Source organism: Pristis pectinata, chromosome 6 (assembly GCF_009764475.1).
Source record: "Pristis pectinata isolate sPriPec2 chromosome 6, sPriPec2.1.pri, whole genome shotgun sequence".
Classification (NCBI taxonomy): domain Eukaryota; kingdom Metazoa; phylum Chordata; class Chondrichthyes; order Rhinopristiformes; family Pristidae; genus Pristis; species Pristis pectinata.
Window position 1 is genome coordinate 70,419,423 of NC_067410.1, and position 24,254 is coordinate 70,443,676.

Here is a 24,254-nt window from a genome sequence, read left to right on the forward strand (position 1 = left end):
AATCCCAAAAAATGGTGGAATTAGAAAAGTAATCTTTATTCTGCAGGTACAGGGTTATTTCAAAATTAAAATATGGTATTAGATTGATATTTGTGGTGGCCACATTATTGGGAAAATGTTCTGAGTTTAATCATTTTTTAGGAAGGCACTGTCTAGTAAAATCATCTGCGTTAATTTGTTAAGGGAAAATCACATAATTTCAGCTGCTAGCTGCTGGTAACTGCACTGTTGATGGTCTTGGTGATTATTCATAGGCTATAATTCTGTTACAGGTACATACCAGTTAAAGCTAGTTTGGGCTGATCAAAGTCAGATCAGTACAAAAAAATCTTTCTAACACTTTTCCAGCAAACCTAAACCCTTTAAACAGCACAGGTTAATGTTGGGATGGAGGGAAGGTGGGAATTGTTACAGAAGATGGGGATTTCTACCTGTCACTGATCTCCAGGTTCTCTGTATGCACTTAATATGTAGTGTTAGCTGAATCAGGTTTATTCACATCTTTGGTTTCAAAGCAGTGTGGGACACAATGCTCAAACAAATCTACATACATCTGAAATGCACAAGCAACTTTCTGAATATGGCAGACAATGGGAGTCATGCCAAAAATGTGCACGGACAAGAAATTCAAAACAGATCAGTGCCTATGGCTCTGAAACCAGAGATCCAATGAAGTTAAATTTCATGTGTCCAAACTGCACCATTACAGCGTTCACATTGAAAAGTGTAAATAGTGTTTCTCATATTATGGAAAATTAAATGGCATTTTCAAACGGCAGCAAAAAAGAACTATCTCAGAAAGTGTACAATATATTCTATCATATGAAATGGAACACCATCCAAAATATTAGCCAGTTCCATCAGATGTTATTCTGCCTACATAGCAGCACTTCAGCTATCTCTAAATGTTTTCCTACTTTTGCAGGTTTTCTTACTTTAAGTTTGCTCAATTTTACTGATAGAATTATTAACACAAGACATTTCATTCCTTTAATGATTATGTGCCTAAGTCATTATTCCTGTTTTGAAGATGATCGCTATCTACTTATAGGTCTAAACAATTTAGAATTTCTCTATTTTCTAATTTTTCCAGATGCCAATCAGAAGATTCTTTCTTTCTTTTTCAATCTTTTTATTAATTTTCAAATTAATACAGATTAATACATATAACATCGGTGATTATACATGTAATACAAAGAGATCGGGAGGACAATCATGACCTGTATAATCATAAAGAATAAAAAATATATTCTAGGCCCCACGGTCTCTTACTAAGCCAATATATTACAAAAGAAAATTGAAAAGGGAAAGAAAAAGTTTTATTGTATGAAAAAAACCCTAAATCAAAAAAATTATAAATAATAAAACGAAACAAACTAAAAAAAATTTCAAAAGGAAAAAAACTGGACTGATATTTCTTGATAACCAAAGAGCATTATTATGTCGTCAACTCCGCTCCTCTAAGTTCAAAGATTATTGAAAAGGGAAGAAGATTCTTTAATACACGAGCTGAAAGTCTTGTTTGAACAATTAGCAAATAGGAAGGAAGAGTCCTTGAGCACAAAACGTTGACCTCCCATTTGAATTTGAATGGTAAGCAATAGACACATCCATGCTTTCATCTGTTAGCTGTATGTCAGTTCATTGATTTTTTAAAAAGGTTTTCCAATTCTTAGCATTCTGCCGCTTGATCTATTTATGATTGAGTTGTTCCATGGGTGGAGTCAGTTTTGTGGACTCACAGAAGAAAGGCAGTTCTAAGGACTAAAAATGGTATCATATATTATCAATATTCTAGGAGTATACATGTTAATTTGCTTGGAATTTCAATTATGAGTCAGGGTCATACAATTATAGTGGTGGCACAGTGCTTAAATTACTGGATTTGTAAACTAGAGACCTGGTCTTATGATCCAGAGATCTGAGTTCAAATCCCACCACAGTATCTGCAGAATTTAAATTAATTTTCATTTGGGGAAAAAAGCAACAGATTTTAGAAATGAAAATTTTAGTAATAAAAACTACCAGATTGTCATAAAAACCCATCTGGTTTATAATGCCCTTCAGGGGAAGAAATATGCCATTCTGGCTTACATGTGACTCCAGAACCATCTTATGTGGTGGACTTTTAAATGCCCTATGAAATGACCTCACAAGCCACTCAGTTCGGAATGGGCAATAAATCCTGGTCTTGCCAGTTCACCTAGATCATCAATAGTGAATAAAATAAAACCTAGTGCTGCTTGCCAAATGAATTGTAACTTCTGGAAGTAAGAAGAAGAAACAGCTGGTAACATAAGTCCTCTGCCATGCTGATTTGGTGCTCACCTTGCCAATATCAACTTTATTCATCTAGATAAGGAAGACTGTGAACCATTGGGAGCAGGAAGAACCGGTACTCCCTTCCCTCCATCACACCTTCCCACCACAACAACTCTGAGCTCTTGTGGTATTTAAAGAGATCCTTAATTATTTGCAGGCAGATTTGGATATTGAGCAGAAGGTGAGATCAGTCAAATGGCTTCCAGTGTAACATTTCCCAATCTGAGGGAAGGAATTTCCTATTAGTCCCAAAAGTAGTCCTGCTGGGCATCAGGCAAGACCAGGCAGAAAGTGCCTGAAGGGACAAAGGGAGGATGTGCAGAAGGAGTCTGGCCAGGATGCCCATAAACCAAGAATCTAGCAGGGGTATATATTGGAATAGTTTTTGTCCAGCAGCTAATGAGGTAGTCACTGAACGAGAAAATAAAATAAATAGGGATTAGTGTAAATGGGTGCCTGGTGCAGACTTGATGTGCTGAAGGGATTTCTGCAAAAACATAGTAAACATTTCAAGTCGATGATCTTATTCAAAATCTGATGAAAGGTCATCAACGTGAAACGTTTCTCTTTCCAAGAAGGCTGTTTGACTTGCTGAGTCTTTTTTTAGCATTTTCAACTTATTACTTCAAATTCATACATCTGCAATTTATATTTTACAATTAATAGTCACAAAAATGCCATCTACTGATATTAACACTGACTGAGAGATCTATGCTAATATTTTATAAGGTATTGTTTCAACATATGCTCATGTTAACATTTTTTAACAATTTTGTAAAGTTCACAAGTAGAGTGATATAGAGGAATGTTTTTGCAGTCTGATGAATGAACTGAGTAGCAAAATGATCCAGGAGCATAATATTCTGAAGGTAAAATTGATCTGTGGTGGTACTGAACATCAATTTGTTTTTAAACTGTGCCTCTGTTTACCTGTAATTGGATCTGTACTTTTCACCGTAATTTTTCCTGTTCCCTTCTTTTGCATTATTTCTATACAAATGCCTGCCGTTCTTTACAGCCTGTTTTCTTAAATGTTCCTTTAACTATTTGCTCATTTTTCAATTTATCATCCATTCTCCCATTGTCTAGGATATAAAACGTTACTGATTTTGTTTTGAGCTTCTTCAAAATCCAGGGTAAATTGTGAACCAAAGTAAATTGGACTGAATAAAAAGGGGCAGATTTTGAGAAGTCACCCAGGAAATTTTGTAGCATGTGACTGTGGAAGAAATTGATGATTGGGGATGAACAAAGAGCTTGGGAAGGAGTGAATACAACAAATGGCTATCATGACCCATTTCAGTTAGTTAATGCATGAATGCATTGAACTGGAAATATTGTAGAAAAAGTTTACACTGTTGCCAGGTCTTGAGTTACTGAGTTATAGGGAGAGGTTGGATAGACACTGACTTTCCAGGGAATAGATGTCATGGTTCTGAGTGCTGGTTCTTGGTTCTGCCCCTTATCCCCATTGATGGTGCCTTGTTGTGCAGCACATGGTTTCCATGCACTACTATTTGCCTAATGACACAAGTTCCATCAGGAGACTAGTATAAGAACCTTGGTTTCACAAACACTGGTGGCCAGATTATTGGTCTATCTCTGGGTATATTTTGTGTCCAGGATGCTTAGAGCTGTTAAATCCAGAGCAGTCCTGGTTTTGCAGTTTCTCCTAGAAAACCCTGCTTCTGTGTTGGCACTGTCACGAACCAGCAACAAAAGAAACACACTGAGCATGATTCAGTGTTAAAAACTATTTTATTAATGACTACTTATGGTAATACGTAAAATAAAAGTAAAAATGTTAGTATGTTAGAATTCAAAAATGTTAAACCTCGAACGTTAACCCCAAAACTAAACTCTTCGTGTGTGTGTGTGACAAAGTCCAAAACTCCCAGTTCCGGAATGGTCCTTAAAGTTCAGTTCCGCAAGCCATAAGGTGAAACGTGAGCAAGGGCTTCTTCAACAACCACCGTTGTCTGAAGATAAGATGTAGATGTAGAAAAACATAGAGAGAGTACATACGAAATCCAAATGTTCCACGATGGAACCCAAACGACACTTCAGTGTTTACTCGGTAGTGACTTCCTCACCCCGAAAAGCATCCGAACCGTGGTCGTCCACACACAAATACCTGTTTCCTTCTACAGGTCAGCAACAAAGTGAACTCCACCGGATTACTTCCAACTTCCATACATGGATTTCAGTGGTAAACACAGTTATTGTTTCTCATCCATCGATAGAGAAAAACAAGCAGGCTGGTGTCTCTCTCCCTTCTCTCTCTCTCTCTTCTTCTTCTTCAACAAGGTCATTACGTCCTTTATCTTCTATTGACGTGAGCACGCCCCACACACACATACACACACACTCTCTATCTTAAAGGGACTTTCACTGAGTCCGTAACAGCACTCTGTCTCAGAGTCCCAAAGCAAGATTCCTTTGGTTTGTTGTTCTGCATTCAGTACTGAGGAAGCATCCTGACTCCAGTCTTGTTCTGGTGTTCTGCATTTGGGTTCTCTGTGATTTTTGCTTTTTGTGTGACAGTAGACCCTTTCATATGATCTCCTCCCCTTCAATCAGCTCAAATCTCCATGTCAAGCACACACTGTGGACACAGAGTATCTGACCTTTCTCAAAGTTAACACACCCCACCCATGCACAACTAACTGTTTTGGCACTAAAAAATGCTGAGGAAGATGGAGGAAGGAAACACAGGCAATTGGCCAATAAGTATCTGTCACTACAGTTCTCCTGATAGACACCTGAATTTATTCCATCAGTCACTTTTGTAAGGAAACTACACTAGTCAATGATTGAAGCCTTGAAGTATTGATAGGCTACGAATTCTCCAGAGAATAGAGCGGTGATTTGCTTCTCACCTGGTGCAATGACCAACAATGTCCTTCGCTTCTTGATGAGAAACATGCTAATATGTGGAGCTGCTTCTTCACCTCACTGGCCTTGCAAAGAGAAGAGCAATGATTCCAGAATCACGGGGAGAACAACGGCTGGTTACTTCCAATCTTTTTGCCACGCTCCATGTGAAATTCCACCTGGAGATGAGCAAGAGTGGCCATGGAGTTTTGTTCCCAAGGTATCTTATTCTTGTGCACCATCCCTTAGCAAAATACATAGTACACCTTAAACAAACAAAAATGATGAATCAGTGTTTTTGAAGGGCAATTTAAAAAGTATCAGTTTTCTTTATTAAATTAATTTGTAACTGATGGATCACAGGCTCAGTTCTCAATGGGTTATGTATCTTAGATTTATCAGGTCATAATGGTTAACTCGATGAAGTGTTCAAAATGCAAATAATCCACGGATGAAAACAGTTTTTTCCTGGATATACCTCTATCTGTTTGTTCGGCTGATGCTTCAGTAAAATTTGACTTAATGGCAAGTTTAAAAAGTACAAGGAAAATAAGTTAAACGTTTTGTTTTATTTAGAGTATTTGATTACTTTCCTGTGATGAGTTTGAGGTCACATTTTTCATTGATTCTATGAATAGGAGTCTGTACAATTTACAAATTAGCTATCCATAGTTTCACAATATTAATTCATAATAATTTATGTTTAAAACAATGTCAAATATTTAGACTTGTAGTTCTGTAAAATAAAGAAGGATGGGAATGTTATCATGGGGAACTGACTGCCTGTATTTTTGTTACCTTGAAACACAAAATACTTAACCCAAACTGAACAGAGCTAAAACTTTTGATTATTTTAGGACTCCTTATTCCTTTTGACCTCAGAAAGATCTTACGTACTCCATTCTTTTTTAAATTCATTTTTGGCAAATTGTTGAAAAAATCAACAATTGGGTGGTTTTGTCAACAATTTGGCAAGATGATGGTAAGCCTCCTCCTTGAACTGCTACAGGCTATTTGGTGAAGATACTCCCAAAGTGTTGTTAAGCAAGGAGTTCCAGGATTTAGATCCAGAGACAGTACAGGAATGGGGATATATTTCCATGTCTGGTAGTAACGTTCCCATGGACCTTCTTCCCTTGGTCGCAGAGGGCATGGACTTGTGAGTTGATTTTGGTGTAGCTTTGGCAAGTAATGCTATTGGATTTTGCATCTTGTAAAACATTTTCTCATTTTTTTCCAGCCCCAGACAATGTTTCTCTCACCCTTATTTATCTGGCCCCATCAAATACTTTCTCCAAGAAGCTCATTTGCTCTTGTTCCAAATGCTTTCTGCATCTGATATTAAAAATGCCTACTGTATACAAAACATCTGTTCCAATACAGTCATGCACAACTTTGTTTTTGTGGTGAGGGCCATGTTGGCAGTATGAAATACTTCTGAAGCCCAAACACATGAATCCCAAACTTTCTGAAAGATTCTCATCACTATCATCTTGACTACACTCTAACAGGACTTCTCATGGAGTGCAGAGCCCAAATGTTATCTTCTTGGAGTTACCCAGCAGTTGATTTGATCTGATATCTTTATTAGTCACATGTACCTCGAAACACACAGTGAAATACATCTTTTTCGTAGAGTGTTCTGGGGGCAGCCCACAAGTGTCGCCATGCTTCCGGTGCCAAGATAGCATGCCCACAACTTCCTAACCTGCACGTCTTTGGAATGTGAGAGGAAACTGGAGCACCCTGAGGAAACCCATGCAGACACGGGGAGAATGTACAAACTCCTTACAGACAGCGGCCAGAACTGAACCCGGGTCACTCGCACTGTAATAGTGTTATGCTAACCGCTACATTACCGTGCCTGCCGGTTATGCTGGAAAACTGATCACTGACCTGTACCAGCTTAGACTTGGCACAAGTCAAAATATATAGAGTTGCATTTCAATGGAAGAGGACAGCTCTGAGAGTTACCATAAACATACTTAATTGTTAACTTAAATGTTTTTAAATATACTTAATTCTTTTTAAATATTTTAACTATAATCATTTAGAATTAAATTTTAAAATGATTATTTCTTTTAATAGAATTGTTTCTTTTTTTATAGTTTTTAACTGTTTTTAAATGTCTGTGAATGTCAAAGACATTCAAAGTCTTTTCCAGTTTTTAAATTAAATTAAATTTTATTTACAGTGTGGTAACAGGCCCTTCCGGCCCAACGAGTCCGCGCCGCCTATTTTAAACCCAAATTAACCTACTCGTATGTCGTTTTTTTGAAATGTGGGAGGAAACCGGAGCACCTGGAGGAAACCCATGCAGACACGGGAGAACATACAAACTCCTTACAGACAGCAGCGGGAATCAAACCCTGATCGCTGGCACTGTAATAGCATCGCGCTAACTGCTATGCTACCGTGCCACCCTGGTGTGTCCAAGTTTGCAAATAACAATTGTGCCATACCAGGGCCTGGCAATGGTCATCTCCAACAAGGGAGTCTAACCATTTCCGCTTGACATCCTGTGGTATTACCATTGCCAAATTGCCCATTAATAATATACTATATGTTACCATTGATCAGAAAGTCAAATTGTGCTGTGATTACCAGTTATAGCATGCATTGAAGCCAATACAAATAGCTAAGTATTTTAGATATGATATGGTACCTTTTCTCTACTTATTCCTTTCTTCTTAACGGAAAAATCTCTTGACGAGTTTTTGAAGGAGGAAACAATGAAAGGTGACAACAAATATTATTGTGACAATTGTGAGACAAAGACTGAAGCAAAATCAGTAAGTATTCCAATTAGTCATCCTGGTATTTCTATAATTCTTCATGCCATTGGCTGTAAATGAGAGAAGCAACAGAAGCAGCTAAATGGCTGAAAATCATATTTTACCAAGGTGAAATCTTCTCCTTGAGCCCTTTAGTATTGCCGAATGTCAGTGTAGTGTCTTCACTGGTAGGGTCTGTGCCACTACAATGTGAAAGTTCATATGAATTCTATTCATATGAGGATTTACAACACAAAGAGTGGATGGTTGCAACATTTGAAATGTATTGCAAACATATCTGCAAATTTTCAGCCTCATGTTGATGAAACAGGAAAATAAGATTCATCTCTACCTTATGTTTTGCAGAGATACTATTTTAAGCACTTGCCACAAATTCTTACATTTCAGCTTAAACGATTTGAATTGGACTACAACTTCATGCAATACCGAAAAATTACAGATTCCATTACTTTGATTTGGAATTTAAAAGATCTCAGATAAGATTCTTGTCATTAGTGCTAACACTTTACTTTAAAATAGTATTGAATTTTAAATTGCGGTGCATTCCAGAATTTTGCAATTTACATTATTCATTTTTGGTGTGATTAACTCAGCAGCTGAAGAGGCTTAAAATCATCGTTCTGTAGGGGCTCCAGATTATGGCTGCCAGTAACAATCAGATAGTTCTTTGGAATGCAGTCTTTTAATCTTCCACATTTCCTCATTGGTGTCAATAACTCTCAGTCAGTTTCAGTTGTTTCGTCCACTTTTTGCTATTTTTGCATTATTTGGGATTTTAGTATTTGATATATTACGAAGAAATACATCAGACCACACTTAGAGTACTGTGTCCAGTTCTGGTCACCTCATTATAGGAAGGATGTGGAAGTGTTGGAAAGGGTGCAGAGGAGATTTACCAGGATGCTGCCTGGATTAGGGAGTATTGAATATGAGGAGAGGCTGAAGGTGCTAGGGCTTTATTCACTGGAAAGGAGGAGGATGAGAGGAGACATGATAGAGGTATATAAAATATTAAGAGGAATAGATAGAGTAGACAGTCATTGCCTCCTTTCCAGGGCACCAATGCTCAATACAAGAGGACATGGCTTTAAAGTAATGGGTGGGGAGATATCAAAGGAAGGTTTTTTACCCAGAGAGTGGTTGGGGCATGGAATGCGCTGCCTGGGGTGGTGGTGGAGGCAGGTACATTGGTCAAATTCAAGAGATTGCTAGATAAGCATATGGAGGAATTTAAAATAGAGGGATATGTGGGAGGAAGGGGTTAGGTAGTCTTCGGCGAGGTTTAAAGGTCAGCACAACATGGTGGGCCAAAGGGCCTGTATTGTGCTGTACTGTTCAATGAAATGAGATTCAGTATTAGCTCAAAATGTTATAGTTCACAGGGTTGTTGAGTTTTCACTGTTAGGCTGGATGAATGAACTGGGCTAATATACATGGTTCTGATACATCTAGTGTGATATAGTTGTAGATACTCTGATCTATTTAGCTTGGCTCCCACAGTGTTTATATTCTTCACTCTACCTAAAACCATGTGATCTCTGGGAGAGCTGAAAAGGAACAGACTTCTCTCACTAATAGACTATGTGGTTTCAAGGTTTGGGCTCTATGGTCTGTTTTATGCTGTCAAGCGTATTACTAAATATATGGAACTGTGACTTCTAAGTATTTCACAGCACTTGGCAGCTTAATTGCAAATTTAACGCAGACTCCTGGTTTAATCCTTTTGGCATTATGATGGCACCTTTTGTGCAATTTGTATCTGATTATCCTTTCTAAGTAGCAAAGGACCAAACTTATTTCAAACTCACATTTCATTAAAAGCAAATTTTTGTTTGGTTGCTTGTGTTAAGCTCATGTGAGATCATTGGCTGTATCCAATGAAGGCAACAGAACCAATACATCTGGCACATGATGCTTTCACCTGAGGTTACCTTTAGTCACCGAAGATGGCGCGCTCCCTGATATTTACAATCACATTATTGGTATTGGTTTATTATTGTCACTTGTACTGAGGTACAGTGAAAAACTTGTCTTGCATACCGTTCGTACAGATCAATTCATTACACAGTGCATTGTAGTAGTATAGAGTGCATTGAGGTAGTACGGGGTAAAAACAATAACAGAATACAGAGTAACGTGTCACACCTACAGGGAATACATCGCAGTAGACAATAACGTGCAAGGTCAAACAAGGTAGATTGTGAGGTCAAGGGTCCATCTCATCGTATAAGGGAACCGTTTAATAGCTTATCACTGTGGGATAGAAGCTGTCCTTGAGCCTGCTGGTATGTGCCCCCAGGCTCCTGTATCTTCCACCTGATGGGAGAGGAGAGAGAATGACTCGGGTGGGTGGGTTCTTTGATTATGCTGGCTGCTTCACCAAGGCAGCGAGAGGTACAGACAGAGTCCATGGAGGGGAGGCTGGTTTCTGTGATGAATTGTAATTAATTAAAATTAAATGTTAATTTTATACTTCAACTGCAGTTTATTATTTTTTGTTTAGGATGTTTGCAATGAATGGTGTGTTGTTATGTGTTATTATGTAGTTGTAATAAAGAACTACAGTTCCCAGTAGGCAATGCGAGGGGTCACATGGGGGAACAGGAAGAGGCTGTAAAAAGAGAGGGAAAGCAAGCTCGTCGGGTGTTGGTTAATAAAATGTTCAGATGTTAAACGCATGCAAAGTTTGTCTCTTGATGAAGAACAAACATAACGTGGTGTCAGAAGTTGGAGTGAGGTCTGAACAGGGAGAGTAGATGAATACTGTGTAAAATTGAGAAAGAAACTCAGTGAGTATGAAAGAAAAGCTGTAATAAGATGAAGAAAAAGCTGGCTGGCATGGCGAGGGAGCACACTGTTCCTGAAGTTCAGCCGTCACCGGATTTGCCAAGAGAGATTCAGGTGAGAGGCCGAAAGTTCCGGTTATGGATAAGCTAAGTCCTCCCACGCCGATGCAGTTTACTGGCAATCTAACCGATAACAGGAAATGCTTCAAGCAGCGATTCAACATATATTGAGATGCTAGTGGAGCGGGAGGGAACGATGAAAAATTGAAAGCGTCTATTTTTCTGCACGTGATTGGCGAAGATGCTTTGGTCATCTATAACAGCTTTCAAATTGATGAGACAGCTTTGAGTTGGGCACTTTGATGAAAAAATTTGAGGAGTATTTTATCCCAAGTAAAAACATCACATTTGAGACATATAAATATTCTTTTCCTGTGTCCAGAAATAAGGTGTTAGCTTTGACCAATACTTAGCTGAGCTTCACATACTGAGTAAGTCTTGTGAATTTGGAGATTTGAGAAACTCAAGTTAAAGACAGAATAGTTTGTGGAATTCCAGATAATGGACTCAGAGAAAGACTGTTGCGTGAAAAAAGATTTGACCCTGGAAAAGGCAGTAAATATGTGTAGGTCAGCAGAAACCACACAAGCACAAGCTAAGGAGTTGCACAGGGCAGACACAACAGTGCATGCTATGAAAACAGAGAAGCAGCACACAAGGCATTTGCAAAAGCACAGCAAAGCAAAGAGGAAGGCTCAAACTGCAAATGCAGCAGATGTGGAGGTAGACACATTCCAGAGATGTGTCCTGCTTATGGGAAGTCCTGCAATAGCTGTGGGAAGAAGAATCACTTTGCAAGGTGCTGCAAAGTTGGGGCTAACGAGAGAAAGGTGCACACAGTTGATGAGGAAATGGAGGAATTCCTTGTGGATTCTGTACAGACTGTGGCTGCTGGTAAAATGGATTGTTGAAGTAACTGATCTAACCTGTGAAGATAAAAGTGACAGGCTACACTGGAGAGAAAGTTGCAATAAAGGGGGGCTGTATGGTGACCTTTAAGCACAAGGGGCAGCACTTAAAATCACAGCTACAGATTGTAGAAAAGAGAATAGAGCCAATATTAGGTCTGAGTGCATGTGAAAAGCTCAACCTAGTGAAAAGAGTTTTCATAGTAGCTTCACCTACCAAAGATGACCACACAACACTCATGGAAGGGTATGCATATGTTTTTGAGGGGCTCGGATGCTTACCTGGTGTACACAAAATTCACATAAATGAGGCAGTGGCTCCTGTTGTCCATGCATGCGGGAAAGTTCCGTTTCAACTTAGAGATAAACTTAAACAAGAACTAGCACACATTGAATGGATGAATGTCATACAGAAAATTGAAGAACCAACAGGTTGGGTGAGTTCACTGGTCATTGTTCAAAAGAAAAATGGAGCATTGCGGATACGTCTAGATCCAAGAGATCTCAATAAAGCCATCAAGAGAGAGCATTTTAAATTGCCAACATGGAAGGAGATTATGTCCCGGTTTTCAGGTGCCAAATGGTTTAGCAAGCTCGACGCATTGTCTGGGTTCTGGCAGATGAAGCTTGATGAGGCAAGTTTGAGACTGTGTACTTTTAACACACCACAGGGAAGATATCTCTATCTTCGGCTGCCATATGGGATCCTGTCCGCACCAGAAATCTACCATAAAACCATCTACATAATTTTTGAGGGCATACCTGGTGTCGAGAGCATGATGGATGACATCACCATCTGGGGTCAACCAAGGAGGAACATGATACTCGACTGAGATGAGTGCTTGACGTGACAAGGAATGTCACTTTGAAATTAAATAAAGAATAATGTGAGTTTGGTGTTAAGACACTGATATTCATAGGAGATGTCATATCTGAAGAGGGAGTGAAGCCTGACCCAAGAAAGACGTCAGCCATTGAAAACATGGAGAGGCCCCAAAACAAAGAGGAGGTGAGACGTTTCTTAGGGATGGTGACTTATCTGGCTAAGTTCATCCCTTGACTGTCAACAGTGTCAACACCACTTAGGTCACTCCTTGAGCAACAAAATGAATGGGTTTGGTCTCATGAGCAAGAAGAGTGTTTCCAGACGTTGAAAAGGGTCCTAACTGAAGAGCCCGTGCTGAAATTTTATAATCCGGAAAGGTGTATCAGGATATCAGCTGATATCCTGCCTTGGATCAATACTACTGCAGCAGCATGATGGCACATGGCAACCTATGGCCTATGCATCAAGGGCTTTAACAAGTGCGGAAGCCAACTATGCACAGTAGAGAAAGAGCTTCTCGCCAGTACGTATGCATGTGAAAGGTTCCATCAGTACATCTATGGGCAAGCTATTGAAGTGGAGATAGGCCGTAAACCATTGGTCTCAATTATGTCCAAACCACTAAATGACTGTCCCATGAGGATACAGCGCATGTTGATAAGGCTGCAGAAGTATGATGTGAAGATGATCTACACACTGGGAAAATATATGTTTGCTGCTCCTGTGCTGTCTTGAGCAGTCGACAAGACAGAAAAGAATGACCAACAGGTTAATGCAGATATACAGACCTATGTTGACGTGATTGTCACCTCTCTTCCAGTATCTCCGGATAGAACAGAGCAGATTAGGAAAGCAGCAGAGGCAGATGAAACAATGAAAGTACTCAATGATACAATATGGAAAGGATGGCCAGCAGCAAAGGATGACTGATGCAAAGGATTATTGGGCATGCAGAGCTGAACTGTCAGCAGTGAAAGATATGGTCTTCAAAGGGAACAAGTTTGTCATTCCAGTGTCACTATGCAAGGAGATGCTCCAGAAGATACACCAAGGGCATCTTGGGGAGGAAAAATGTAAACATAGAGCACTTGCCCAGGATGAACCAAGACAACAGCCGGACCACTGATGCATGTGAAATATGCCTTACCTGCAGACCAAAGCAGCAAGCAGAACCACTTACACCACACCCCGTACCAGACAGGTCATATTTCAAAGTTGGAGTGTATTTGTTTGACTGTAATGGGAAGAGCCATATTGTTGTAACAGACTACTTTTCCAGTTACCCAGAGGTTGTGACACTGCAATCAATATCCAGCAATGCAGTTATCACGTTCCTGAAAGCTGTGTTTGTGAGGCATGGGGTTCCATGTGAAGTAATATCAGCCAATGGTCCACAATTTTCGAGCTGTGAATTTGAATCCTTTGCCAATGTTTGGGGGTTTCGACATATAACCTCAAGCCCACATCACCCAAAATGGCCTAGCAGAGAGTTCAATTAAGGTGGTGAAGGGCCTCATGAAGAAAGCGCAATATGGACGAGAGGATTTCCACAGAAGTCTAATGATTTACAGAAGTGCGCCACTGCAGAACGGCTTTTCACCAGCCCAGATGCTGATGGGTCGACGCGTATGCACTAACCTTCCAATACATGAAAACCTGTTGACACTTGAAGGAGCACACAAGGTCAAACAGGCTAAAGAGGAAGGGAAAGAAAAACAGAGACAGAATCACAAGACAGTGAAAAGCCTACCAGTCCTGAAGCCTAGGGATCAAGTGTGAATCTGAGATCATGATTCTGGCACATGGTCCATGCAAGGAGTTGTGCAAGAGGAAGTAAATCCACATTCACACCAGATCCAGATGGAGCGAGGGACACCTCTGAGGGTGAACCACATGGATCTATGACCACAGACTCCAACCCATGGCTGTGACCTATCCACTGTCAGTACACCAAAGGGGCCAGCATATGAAGAAAATGAACATGTGGACCAGAATTCCCAGGAAAACACCAATAGTAATGCAGCAAATGAAAGCAACACACCTGCGAAAACAAGTACCAGACCAAAAAGGACCACGAAACCACCTCAGAAACTGATTGAAAGCTGCTGAGTGGACAAAGGTTCTTGGCAGCTTTATAAGGACAAAGTATCGTGTTTGTTTTTCTTTAAAGGGGGAAGTTGTGTTATCATGTGTTATTATGTAGTTATAATAAAGAACTACATTTCCCAGTAGGCAATGTAAGGGGTCACATGAGGGAACAGGAAATGGCTGTAAAAAGAGAGGGAAAGCAAGCCAGGCGGGTGTATTGCTTAATAAAAATATACAGATGTTAAATCCATGCGAAGTTTGTCTCTTAAAGAAGAACAAACATAACAGTCAGGTAAGGAGTGCTGATCATGACTCATAAAATGAGGCTTGCAGTTGGTCTTATAGATGAGGAAATTTAACACATCTGCTTCTTGATCTCTTCTGAGGCAGTCTCTTAGAGTTGAGGATAACTTGCTTCTGCTCCAGTTCTGTAGGTTATGAGATGTTTCATGAGGTCAATGTATACTGTCTATGCATACAATGTATACTTTGGTATCTCTGAAGTGCTATGAGGTGTCTATCCCCTGTCTCCTGCCTGATCCACTCAATAGACAACCTTCCCCATTAACTTGCACCTTCTCAGCGTTCCCCAATAGTCTCCGTCTTGTTATTTTTCCTTCCCCCCACTACTGTTCCTGATCTCCCTGTGTGATGGTATTTAATGTTCCATCTGACAGCTCTAAACTTAAGTCAAGACTTTAAGTTCTATCTGGCATAAGTATCTATGAGTACTCTCACTATAGGGGGATTATACTGTATCAGCCTACACTTCAAGGATGAGTTTACCTCACTACTTTAGTCTCTACGGAAAGGTCTAGCTGTCAATAATCACTATTTTGAGCGGTGGGTCCCTCCTCCCAAAAGAGAAGATGGTTACAGCTAACAAAGCAGCTTAAATACAGTTTATTTTATGTGAGACATGTTTAATTCTAATAAGTAACTCCTAATATTGGTTAGAAGTTTAACTTAGCAAACAACAAACTTCCTGAGCCTTCGACAATTTCTGCTGCTTTTGCAAAAGGGATTTTAGCTCAATAAGCAACTGCTTCTTGGCCTTTGGACAGGTCATGTAGCTGTGCTAAAAAGCTGAGGCTAGCAATAAGCCTTTATGGGGCCTGGAAAGTGAATATCCATCAGACCTGCCTTTCATCCCCTATTCCCACCATGATGGTGGAAGCTTCCGGCCCATCACACAGTTTGTTCACAAACACATGATCAACATCAGGCCTGCCAGATTGTATATGTGGTACTGATTAGAACAGTAGCGAAGTTTGTACCGAGTAAACGGCCTATTGTGGAGCCCGTTGGTATGTGGATGGTGTAGCCAGATCCTCAGTGATGGCCGAGTGTGAGTGAAGCCTCGATGCTGTGGAATTTGGGAGAGTAGCTGATGTTGGTTTATGTGTCCTGCTAATTAATTTGGTGGGTTTTGGAAGCTATCACTGCACTGCATGAAAGCGCACATTGTGGCATTACTAGTCCCAAGTAAATTAATGGGATATTTAACGAATGGTAAACTCTTGCACATTACGTGTCACTCAAACAAAAACCAGAGCCCACAAATTGCTGGGCAAGACATCTATCAATTTGTACCTCAGACTTGTTCCAGCAACCTTTGGGCTAAAGCAGATTTTCAAGAGATGTCAATGAGACTGCAATTTTGCTTTTCAGTCTCAGGTAATTTTTGGAATATTTGGTGTTTAGGCCCAATGATAATTCAATGTTGAATAGTTTGCTGGAATATTCTTCCAAAAAGTGGACAATTTAAAATATTGTTATTATCCATTGAACAAACCTTGGTTAATCTTTTCATAGGAATCCAAAGACACAGCAATGGCACATAGAAATTGACAATCTCATTCATTAGGATCAGAGTTTACTGTAAGATCTCGAAGTCATAAATTGAATGAAATGCAGAAACCACAGAAGGATGGGAGTCATCAGGTAAGGAGTGCTGATCATGGCTGTTAAAATGAGGCTTGCAGTTGGTCTTGCAGATGAGGAATATTAATACATCTACTTCTTGATCTTCTTTTCCTAGGCAGTTCCTTAGGGTTGAAGAGAACTTTCTTCTGCTCCAGTTCTGTAGGTTATGAGGTGTCTGATGAGGTCCATGTGGGACATGTAGAGTCTTCTACAGTAGAGCAAATATGATTAATAGGGGGGTAGATATTCATGGCACTGCACTCCTTCCAACATTTCCAGTCAGCTTCCTTCTGGTCCTGATGAAGAGACTCAGTTCTTACAACCTCTATGGATGGTCCTCAGTCCCACCATTTTTGGTGATCATGGACCGGGTGCAGATGAGGATGATTCAGTTTTTCAAAACAATTTTTGAGAGTATCCATGAGGTGTTTTCCCTTTGCTCTGGTTAATGCAGCTGTGAAAGAGCCCGGAGTCGAGAACCCATTTTAAAGTCTTGTGTTGGGCATGCGGATAATGTGACCAGCTCTTTGCAGCTAGCTCTCTATGATTAGTGGTTTTGGGGCAATTAGCCTAGGAGAGAAGTGGATGTTGGTTCCCTTATCCTGATTTGGAGGATTTGGTAGAGCTAACATTGATGGTTAAAAATTGGTGACTTAAACATCCAGCTGTCTCTCCCCAGTCTCCTTCCCGATCCACTCCATGCATAACGTTCCCCATTGACTTCCACCTTCACAGTGTTCCCCAATAGTCTCTGTCTTCCTATTTTTTCCTTTTCCCCACCACTGTTCCTGATTTCCCTGCCCCTTCATCCCCTATTCCCACCATGATGGTGGAAGCTTGTGGCACATCACACAGTTTGTTCACAAACACATGATCAACATCAGGCCTGCCAGTTCGTATATGTGGTACTGATTAGAACAGTAGCGAAGTTTGAACTGAGTAAATGGCCTGTTTTGGAGCCTGTTATGTGGATGGTGTAGCCAGATCCTTGTTGATGGCCGAGTGTGAGTGAAGCCTCGATACTGTAGAATTTGGGAGAGTAGCTGATATTGTTTTATGCATCCTGCTAATTAATTTGGTGGGTTTTGGAAGCTATCACTGCACTGCATGAAAGTGCATATTGTGACATTATTAGTCCCAAATAAATTAACGGGACATCTAATGAATGGTAAACTCTTGCACAATAAATGTCACTCAAACCAAAACTAGAGCCCACAATTTGCTGGGCAACACATCTCTCTCCTCGTACCTCAGACTTATTCCAGCAACCTTTGGGCCAAAGCAGATTTGCAAGAGAAGTCAATGAGCCCGCAATGTGTTTATTTGCTTTTCAGTCTCAGGTAATTTTAGGAATATTTGGTGGTTAGGCCCAATGATCATTCAGTATTGAATAGTTTGGTGGAATATTCTTCCACAAAGTGGACAATTTAAAATACTGTTATTATCCATTGAACAAACCTTGGTTAAAATTTTGATAGGAATCTAAAAACACAGTGATGACACATAGAAATCGACAATCTCATTCATTAGGATCAGAGCTTCCTGTATGTTCTAGAGGCCATGAATTGGATGAAATGCAGAAACCATAGAAGGATGGGAGTCGTCAGGTAAGGAGTGCTGATCATGGCTCATAAAATGAGGCTTGCAGTTGGTCTTGCAGATGAGGAAATTTAATACATCTGCTTCTTGATCTTCCCTTCCTAGGCAGTCCCTTAGGGTTGAGGAGAACTTTCTACTGTTCCAGTTCTGTAGGTTATAAGGTGTCTGATGAGGTCCATGTGGGACATGTAGAGTCTTCCACAGTAGAGCAAATATGATTGATAGGGTGGAAGATATTCAATGCGCTGCACTCCTTCCAACGTTTCCAATCAGCTTCCTTCTGGTCCTGATGAAGAGACTCAATTCTTACAATCTCTATGGATGGTCGTCAGTCCCATCGTTTTTGGTGATCATGGCCTGGGAGCTGATGAGGATGATTCAGTTTTTCAAATCAATTTTTGAGAATATCCATGAGGTGGTTTCCCTTTGCTCCAGGTAACGATGCTCTGAAAGAGCCCAGAGTCGAGAACCCATTTTGAAGTCTAGTGTTGGGCATGCGGACAAAGTGCCCAGCTCTTTGCAGCTAGTTCACTATGATTAGAGATTTGGGGGAAATTAGCCTAGGAGAGAAGTGGATGTCGGTTCCCTTATTCTGATTTGGAGGATTTCGCAGAGCTAACATTGGTGGTATCTCTCCAGTGCTTTGAGGTGTCTCTCCCCAGTCTCCTCCGCGACCCACTCCATGCACAGCATTCTCCACCTTCTCAGTGTTCCCCAATAGTCTCCGTCATCCTATTTTTGTCCTTTCCCCCACCACTGTTCCTCATCTCCCTGCTCCTTCATCCCCTTTTCCCAACGATGATGGAAGCTTGTGGCCCATCATGCAGTTGGTTCACAAACATATGATCAACATCAGGCATGCCAGATCATATATGTGGTACTGATTAGCATAGTAGCAATCCTTGAACTGAGTCGACACCCTGTTTTGGAGCCTGTTGGTATGTGGATGGTGCAGCCAGATCCTTGGTGATGGCCGAGTGTGAGTGTAGTCTCTTTTCTGGGGAATTTGGGAGAGTAGCTGATGTTGTTTTATGTGTCCTGCTGATTAATTTGGTGGGTTTTGGGAGCTATCACAGCAGTGCATGAAAGTGCACTTTGTGGCATTGCTAGTCCCATTACATTAACGGGAGATTTAATGAATGATAAACTCTTGCACAAAAAATGTCACTCAAACCAAAACCAGAGCCCACAATTTGCTGGGCAAGACATCTATCTATTCGTACCTCAGACTTATTCCAGCAACCTTTGGGCCAAAGCAGATTTGGAAGAGATGTCAATGAGACTGTAATGTGTTTATTTGCTATTCAGTCTCAGGTTATTTATGGAATATTTGGTGTTTAGGCCCAAGAATCATTAAATAATGAATAGCTTGGTTGAATATTCTTCCAAAGAGTGGACAATTTAAAATATTGTTATTATCCATTGAATAAACCTTGGTTAATATTATCATAGGAATCCAAAGGCACAGTGATGGCACAGAGATATCAAGAATCCAGTTCATTAGTATTAGAGCTTCCTATAAGATGTAGAAGCGATGAATTGGATGAAATGCAGAAACCAGAGAGGGATGGGAGTCATCAGGTAAGGAGCGCTGATCATGGCTGGTAAAGTGAGGCTTGCAGTTGGTCTTTCAGATGAGGAACTTTAATACATGTGCTTCTTGATCTTCTCTTCCTAGGAAGTCCCTTAAGGTTGAAGAGAACTTCCTTCTGCTCCAGTTCTGTAGGTTATGAGGTGTCTGATAAGTTCCATGTGGGACATGTAGAGTCTTCCACAGTAGAGCAAGCATGATTGATAGGGGGGTTGATGTTCAAGGTGCTGCACTCTTCCCAACATTTCCAATCAACCCTCTTCTGGTCCTGATGAAGAGACTCAATTCTTACAATCTCTATGGATGGTCCTCAGTCCCACCATTTTTGGTGATCATGGGCCGGGTTTTGATGAGGATGATTCAGTTTTTCAAAACAGTTTTTGAGAATATCCATGAGGTGGTTTCCCTTTGCTCCAGGTAATGCTGCTGTGAAAGAGCCCGGAGTCGAGAACCCATTTTGAAGTCTTGTGTTGGGCATGCTGACAAAGTGACCAGCTCTTTGCAGCTAGCTCACTATGATTAGAGACTTTTGGGGAAATTGGCCTTGGAGAGAAGTTGATGTTGGTTCTCTTATCATGATTTGGAGGATTTGGCAGAGCTAACATTGGTAGTATCTCTGCAGTGCTTTGAGGTGTCTCTCCTTAGCCTCCTCCCCGACCCACTCCATGCACAACATTCCCCATTGACCTGCACCTTCTCAGTGTTCCCCAATAGTCTCCGTCGTCCTATTTTTTTCCTTTCCCCCACCACTGTTCCTCATCTCCCTGCTCCTTCATCCCCTTTTCCCAATGTGATGGTAGAAGCTTGTAGCCCATCATACAGTGTGTTCACAAACACATGATCAACATCAGGCCTGCCAGATCATAGATGTGATACTGATTAGAAGAGTCGTGAACTGAACCGAGAAGAGGCCCTGTTTTGGAGCCTGTTTGTATGTGGATGGCATAGCCAGATCTTTGGTGATTGCCGATTGTGAGTGAAGTCTCAATCAGGAAATTTAGGAGAGCAGCTGATGTTGTTTTACTTTTCCTGCTAATTGATTAGGTGGGTTGGGAACCTATGACTGCACTGCAAGGAAGTGCACATTGTGGCATCTCTCGTCTTAAATAAATTGAAGGAATGCTTAATGAATGTTAAACTGTTGCGCATTAAATGTCTCTCAAACCATAATCAGAGCCTACAATTTGCTGGGCAAGACATCTCTTCTCTTGGCTTCTCAGACTTTTTCCAGCAACCTTTGGGCCAATGCGGATTTGCCAGAGAAGTTGATGAGACTGCAATGTGATAAAGTGATTTTCAGCTTGGCTAATGCCCAGAAAAATTGGCGCTTTGGCCTTTTGCAAATGTTGCCATGCAATTGTGAATAATGTGGTGGAACATCCTTGGTGGACATCCTAAGATATTGTTTGTATCCACTGAACAGACTTTAGTTGAAAATTTCATAGGAATCCAACGAAACAGCAAAGACATGTAGGAAGCAACAATGTTTTTCATCAGTACCAGAACTTTCCGAAAGATCTACAAGGCACGAAATTAAAGAAAACCAGAAACCACAGATGGATGGAAACCAGAGGGCAAGGAGTGCTGAGGATGGCTCATAAAGTGAGGCTTGCAGATCAGTCTAGTAGATGAGGAAACTTAATATTCTTGTGTCCTGATCTCTTCATAGGCCTATGTGGAATTCATACACTCTTCCAGATTTGCGGCAGCATCATAACATTTGATGGCATGAGAGTAGCTTTTGAAGGTGTTGCATTGTTTCCACTGTTTTTCTTGGATTTTCTTACACTCCCAATGAAGATACTCAAAGTCTTTATTGCCTTCTTAGGTTGCCTCCATTTTAACTGGTCGTGGGATTCTCACCAGTCAATGAGGCTTTGATAACCTCCCTGAAGGGTTTTGTCACTCCCCTTGCTATCTCTTGCCAAATCAGGACTCCGAGTAGAGGCCTTGTTTTTGAGCCTGTTGGGTATGTGGATGGTGTAGCCAGCTCCTTGGAGCTGGCCAAGTGTGAGTAACACCTCGATGCAGGTGAATTTGGGAGAGTAGCTGATGTTGTTTTACTCATCCTGCAAATTGATTTGGTGATTTTGGGGACACTGTGTTGGTGCTTTGCTTTGAAATGCCTGCTGAAGTAGTCCAGGTCTCTGAAGTACATAGGAGGTAGGGTTCATGCCCTGGGGGATATTTTTCTCAGGAGTAGACAGGGATATTTGTTCAGAACTCAACCATGTGTACTTACAGAAAGGCAGAAATGTCGATATTGCTTCTTATCAAGATTGTGGTAAATGAGTGGGTAGATTATCTGACAGGTAACTAGAGACCTGAATGGAAGATGTGGAGCTAGAAATTCAAATTTCACCGCAATAGCCAGGAAATTTAAATTTACGTTACTAAATAATTATCTGGAACAAAAAGCTGGAGACCCTGAAACTGCCGGATTGCTGCAAAAGAAAAAATCTACCTTGCTAAAGGCTTTTGGCCAAATCTAGCCATCCTTGCCTGTTTGCATAGTTGTACAGCATGGAAACAGGCCACTTGACACATCCTGTCCACAGTGATCAGTAGGCACTTATCTGTATTAATCCCATCTTCCTGCACTTGGCCTATAGCCTTCTATGCCTAAACGATTTGTGCTTGTCTAAACACTTCTTAAATGCTGTCAGCGACTCTGCTTCCACCAATCTCACAGACAGTGTATTCCAGATATTTACCACACCCTGCGTGAAAAAAGCCCTCCTCAGATCCCCTCTAAATCGCTTGCCCCTTGCCCTAAATCTATGTCCTGTAGTTTTATCTACCTCTGATGTGGGGAAAAGTTTCCTGCAGTCTCCCCTATCCATAGTCCTCATAATTTTATATACCTCAATCAAGTCCCTTCTTAACCTCCTCCATTCCAGGGAAAATAGACCTAGTCTCTCCAGTCTCTCCTCATAACTGTAATGCTTTATCCAGGAGAATATCATGGTGAATCTCCTCTGCACTCTCTCCAATGCTATCACATCCTTCCTATAGTGTGGTGACCAAAAATACATAGAGTACTCCAGCTGAGGTCTGACCAATGTTTTATAAAGTTGGAGTATAATCTCCCTGCTCTGGTATTCAGTGCCCCAACTAATAAAGGCCAGTATCCCATATGCCTTCTTAACCATGTTATCTACCTGCGCTGTCACCTTCAAGTATCTTTGGAACTGTACACCAAAGTCCCTTTGTTCCTAAATATTCCCAAAGACCCTACTGTTCATCGTGTATGTTCTGGCCTGATTAATACTCCCACCATGTAGTGTAGTGGTTAGCATAACACTATTACAGCGCCAGTGACCCGGGTTCAATTTTGGCCGCTGTCTGTAAAGAGCTTGTACGTTCTCCCCATGTCTGCATGGGTTTCCTCCGGGTGCTCTGGTTTCCTGCCACATTCCAAAGATGTATAGGTTAGGAAGTTATGAGCAAGCTGTTTTGGCGCCGGAAGTGTGGCGACACTTGCGGGCTGCCCCCAGAACATTCTACGTAAAGATGCATTTCACTGTGTGTTTCGATGTACATGTGACTAATAAAGAGATCTTATCTTCTGTATTACCTTACATTTATCTGGATTAAACTCCTTCTGCTATTTCTCACCCATTTCACCAGCACATCAATGTAGTCTGTATGTGGCTCCAGATTCACTATTGTGGTTAACACTTAACTTTCCTCTGGCTCAGCCAAACAGTGCAATCAATGATAGCTAATAAATGTTCGTCTAGGCAAGGCTGCCTGTAGCCCAGGAATAAAGCTGGACTGATGGAACTAGATGCCTTCCCTACAAACTTGGACCTGTTGTTCCTGCCAAAAATTGCTCACCAAGTTTTAGTGAAGAAAATGGTCCTTCTATTTCACCCAATTTTCTGCTTTAAGATTTCGTAGAAGATGGAAAGAGGTGCGAGGCCATTCTGTCCATCAGGTTCATCCAACAATCCCTTCAGTCTCATTCCCCTTCTTGTTTCCCTATACTCCTGCAACTGAGTCTCTCTCACATGACAATCAACTCCCTTTTGGTTCTTGTCATTTATCTGCACTAAGGGATAACATAATTTAAGTGCAGCTAATTAACCTGCCAGTGTATTTTTGGAATGTGGGAGGAAACCCAGGAAAAACCACACAGTCACACATAAACCCAACACTGACAGCATCTAATACCAGGATTGAACCCATGTTCCTGGAGCTGTGAGGCAGCAGCAATAACTGTTGCACTACCAAGCCACTCTCTCCAGTAATGTTGTAATATTTTTATAAAATATTCAGGGAAGAATTTAAGGGGGCCGAGATTAGTTTCAGATATAGTAAAGCCTTACACCAGGATTATGTTGGTGAAAAAATCTTCAATGTGTGACGTATTTCCCTTCCTTAAATTGTTGTCTTTCTTTTTCTTTTTACAATATTTTTATTAATTCCACAAAGAAAATACAGAGTACATGAATCAAAAAGTTAAAAGTACTGCTA

At 40.8% G+C, this 24,254-nt stretch overlaps 1 protein-coding gene across 2 annotated transcripts in view; it reads left to right on the plus strand.

The window, feature by feature from the left end:
- LOC127571956 (ubiquitin carboxyl-terminal hydrolase 47-like) overlaps positions 1-24,254 on the plus strand; it is a 93,462-nt gene that overhangs the window by 1,740 nt on the left and 67,468 nt on the right. The window lies entirely within an intron of this gene.